Raw genomic sequence first — 4,821 nt, 5'->3', positions numbered from 1 at the left:
TCTGCGCCTGCCCTTCACCACTCTTCCGCCCTTACAGCCGGGCCACTTAAATGTGGGAGTGAAGTGCGGCGGGGTGCAGAGAAATGACATCATCTCTCACTGTCCACAATACATCAGCGCCCATACAATTCCCCATTCATCGGGCATAGGACAACAACTGTAACTGCACTTTTTGTTCTGAATTTTTTCCTTTGCTGCTGTGATTTGTGTGATGTGAGGTTTTTTAGTTGAAACACTAAAGGCACAGTTCACTTTATTCGATCCGGAGTGTGGCTATCCAGAGTTCTTCTGTTTTTTATCCAACTGTAACTGACGGCAGGAAGCATCCACGAACCCTTCCGCAATCAATGTAGTGTGTCTCGTTTACACCGCATCAACATCTGTTTACCACCAGACATGGAGTAGCTCTGTTTCTTTATCTGTCCAGGGACCGCCTGAGACATGCAAAGAGTAATTCAGATTTGGCGGCTGTAGAAAAGATACTGACTTATCACACCTGCCCTGGGACCTTGTAAAGTGATGGAGAAGATTGAGAGATGTTGGCAGGGTTGGTGCAATGAAGAAGTATGGCAATACTTTTGGTGTCCCAAATCCCTGCAGAAATATGACCATCTGCAAATGGTGGCAAGTGACAATCTGCAAATGGTGGCATGTGACAATCTGCAAATGGTGGCAGGTAACGTGGCAAGTGACAATCTGCAAATGGTGGCAAGTGACAAGCTGCACATGGTGGCAAGTGACAATCTGCAAATGGTGGCAAGTGATGTGGCAAGTGACAATTTGAAAATGGTGGCAAGTGACAATCTGCAAAGGGTGGCAAGGGATGTGGCAAGTGACAATCTCCAAATGGTGGCAAGTGATGTGGCAAGTGACAATTTGCAAATGGTGGCAAGTGACAATCTGCAAAGGGTGCCAAGGGATGTGGCAAGTGACAATCTGCAAATGGTGGTAAGTGATGTGGCAAGTGACAATCTGCAAATGGTGGCATGTGACAATCTGCAAATGGTGGCAGGTAACGTGGCAAGTGACAATCTGCAAATGGTGGCAAGTGACAAGCTGCACATGGTGGCAAGTGACAATCTGCAAATGGTGGCAAGTGATGTGGCAAGTGACAATTTGAAAATGGTGGCAAGTGACAATCTGCAAAGGGTGGCAAGGGATGTGGCAAGTGACAATCTCCAAATGGTGGCAAGTGATGTGGCAAGTGACAATTTGCAAATGGTGGCAAGTGACAATCTGCAAAGGGTGCCAAGGGATGTGGCAAGTGACAATCTGCAAATGGTGGTAAGTGATGTGGCAAGTGACAAACTGCAAATGGTGGCAAGTGATGTGGCAAGTGACAATCCACATCCAGTGGCAGGTGATGGTGACAAGTGACACTCCCAGGGCTCCCACTGATTCTGCATTATGGTGAGTTGAACCACTTCATTATATATTACAATTTAAAAATAGAAACAATGCGCTTCGATCACCCTGACACCATATCAACCATGGTACCATGATGATTGAAACATCATCACCAGCCTCCGCCGGCAAAAAATTGCTTACCACCGGTGTGTCCCCCCCTCCCAGATTGGTGACCGCTGCTATGGGGAACAGGAACATTTATCTGTATTTTAAAGCAGCCCTCAAAATTTCCACTCGCATGCTGCGAATAAAAAATCATATACTAAAAGGTGCCGCGATGTGATCTCCAGAAACATGGTGGCCTCCATCGTCCGGTCCCCCATCTAATAGCGGGCTCTGTAGAGTGGAAGTGAGAGCAGACAGACGTATCGATGGAAGGATTGTAGAAGAGATCGGTGACAAATGATTCCACCCGAACTGCTGGCCGTCCTGTCCAGGCCCGGCTGTGCTCAGTCTGCCAAAGCCGCTGCCGGTGCAGAAAAGTCCCGGGAGAGCGGGCACCTTCACCCCCCGTACAGTGCACTTCCCCCGGGACCATCCATTATTCGAGGATGGGGATGTTTATCGCCATTTATACCTGGAAGATATATTGATGGGAATCGGAGAGGTAGAGAAAAAGGCCAAGGTGTCAGAGTTTCAGTGTCAGACGGCAGGTTGCTCTCAGGTCTTTGACACTCTAGAATCATATGAGCATCATTACAACTCCCTGCATCGAAATGTCTGCTCCACTTGTAAACGCTCCTTCCCATCATCTCGACTTTTGGACATTCACATCTTGGAGTGGCACGATTCCTTGTTTTAGATTATGGCAGAGAAAAGCAATATGTTCCAGTGTTTGGTTGAAGGATGTGTGGAGAAATTCAAAACCTCTAGGGAGCGTAAAGACCATTTAGTCAGGACACACCTGTATCCTTCTGACTTCCGATTTGACAAGCCTAAGAAATCTATGAACAAAAAAAAGCAAGAGGACCGCACAGGCCAAGAACTTTCCATGGACATTACACCTGATGAAAAAGTAGTGTCGGAATCCATGGAAATCAGTGAAATGCCTGTTGAGGACTGCACTACTTCACATACCTATTATAGGTCCAGGGTTCCTTCCACAATCTGCTTTGGACATGGATCTGTGAGAGGATTCAGACATACAAAGAAAAAGAAGTGAAAGGCTCAAGTTAAAGACAAAAAATGTAATGTAAACTAAATTGTATAACGGAAAATATAACATTCTGTTCTCTGTCCAGATGTGCCTTCAAAGAATATGTCTTTTGGACTACATAGTTTCTAATGGTGTTTTTTTTTTTTATATCTACACTCGGTAAGGAACAATGAGCAAAGAAAAGAGCTGGAAACAGCATGAAAAATATATACATTTTAAAAGATGTTCAGTTTTTGCAATTTGAAAAATAAAATCTTTTTGTATTTAAAAAAAAAAAAAAAAAATCATATACTGGCAATCTGAGGGGGGCACCGCCGGGAGGTGGGGTTGAATGGGAGCCGTTCTCCTAGAGGAAGGGAGAGTAGACTGGCCAGCCACTGATAAGCAGACCACTGGTCCAATGCTGAGACATGTGATGTCATTAAAGTAGCCGGGCAAGGAGGCAGGACTGTATGTGACAGCGAGCACAATTCCCACTCTGTGATCCGGCCAGCCGCTCTCCTCTTCTCTTTCTCCACTCTCTTCCTCTGCACAGGTCATGCTTCATTGGTGGCCACAAGTGAGCTGCATTTGTGGGCACAGGTCATACTGCATTTGTGGGCACAGGTGAGTTGCATTTGTGGGCACATGTGAGTTGCATTGATGGGCACAAGTCATGCTGCATTGGTGGTAACCGGTGAATTGCATTGCTGGGCACAGGTGAGTTGCATTTGTGGGCAAAGGTCATACTGCATTTTGGGCACATGTCATGCGGCATTTTGGGCACAGGTCACTCTGCATTGATGGGCACTTGTCACGCTGCATTATTGGGCACTGATCAGGCTTCATTGATGGACAGGGATGAGTCAAACACCCACGAACAGGCAAAAAATTTGTGCGAAGACGTGAACACCGTTAAAGTCTATGGGACAAGAATGTGAAAAATCTAAAATTCTCATTTTAAAGGCTTATATGCAAGTTATTGCCATAAAAAGTGTTTGGGGACCCGGGTCCGGCCCCACGGTATCAATGAAAAAAAGTTTTGAAAAGTGCAGTTTTTTCAGGAGCAGTGATTTTAATAATGCTTAACCACTTCCCGACCGGCGCACGCCAATGTACATTGGCAGAATGGCACGGGCAGGTACGTCCAATCTTAAATGCCGCCCTGCCAGCGCTCGCACTCAATCGCGGGCATACCTGCGATCGTCTCACGGGGTGGCTGAACTGGGAGATGCCGTTGTAAACAGCATCTCCCCATTCTGCCTAGTAACAAGTTACGCTGATCTCTGCTCCATTTGATTGGAGCAGAGATCAATGTTCACTAAAAGAAAGCCCAGCCCCCAACAGTTAGTAACACGCCCCTAGGAACACTTAACCCCTACACTGCCACCCACTGGTTAACCCCTTCACTGCCAGTGTCATTTACACAGGAATCACTGCATTTGTATAGCAGTGATTGCTGTATAAATAACAATGGTCCCAAAAATGTCCGATGTGTCCGCCATAATGTCGCAGTCACAATAAAAATCGCTGATCACAGCCATTACTAGTAAAAAAAAAAAATATTAATACAAATGCCATAAAACTATCCCCTATTTTGTAAACGCTATAACTTTTGCGCAAACCAATCAATAATCGCTTATTGCAATTTTTTTTACCAAAACTATGTAGAAGAATATGTATCGGCCTAAACTGAGGGAAAAAAATGTTTTTTTATATATTTTTATATTTATTATAACAAAAAGTAAAAAATAATGTTTTTTTTTTCAAAATTGTCGCTCTATTTTTGTTTATAGTGCAAAAAATAAAAACCACAGGGGTAATAAAAGAAAACTCTATTTGTGGGAAAAAAGGACGTCAATTTTGTTTGGGAGCCACGTCGCATGATTGTGCAATTGTCAGTTAAAGGGATGCAGTGCCGAATCGCAAAAAGTGGTCTGGTCTTAAGCCAGCAAAATGGTCCAGTCTGTAAGTGGTTAAAGTGAAACAATAAAAATCAAATATTCCTTTAAATATCATGCTTGGGGGGGTGTCCTTGATATGCCTGTAAAGTAGCACATCTTTCCCATGTTTATAACAGTGCCACAGTAAATTTACATTTCTAAAGGATAGAATGTCATTTAATACTGCTCGCGGCTGTATTGTATTGTCGGATCCCAGCAATATAGATAAAAATATCAAAAATACAAAAAAAAAGGCGTGGATGTCCCCCTCAAATCCATACCAGGCCCTTCAGGTCTGGTAAGGATATTAAGGGGAACCCCGCATGAAAATGTAAA

At 44.3% G+C, this 4,821-nt stretch overlaps 1 pseudogene; it reads left to right on the top strand.

Annotated features, from left to right (window-relative positions):
* The first annotated feature begins 1,690 nt into the window (after positions 1-1,690).
* LOC143963041 (zinc finger protein 511 pseudogene) lies at positions 1,691-2,839 on the top strand (annotated as a pseudogene).
* The last annotated feature ends 1,982 nt before the right edge of the window (positions 2,840-4,821 follow it).

Source organism: Lithobates pipiens, unplaced genomic scaffold (genome assembly GCF_037356315.1).
Source record: "Lithobates pipiens isolate NorthernLeopardFrog02 unplaced genomic scaffold, aLitPip1_a1.2 Scaffold_8, whole genome shotgun sequence".
Lineage (NCBI taxonomy): Eukaryota > Metazoa > Chordata > Amphibia > Anura > Ranidae > Lithobates > Lithobates pipiens.
Note: the sequence above shows the minus strand (reverse complement) of the source record. Positions and strands in the feature narration are given on the sequence as shown.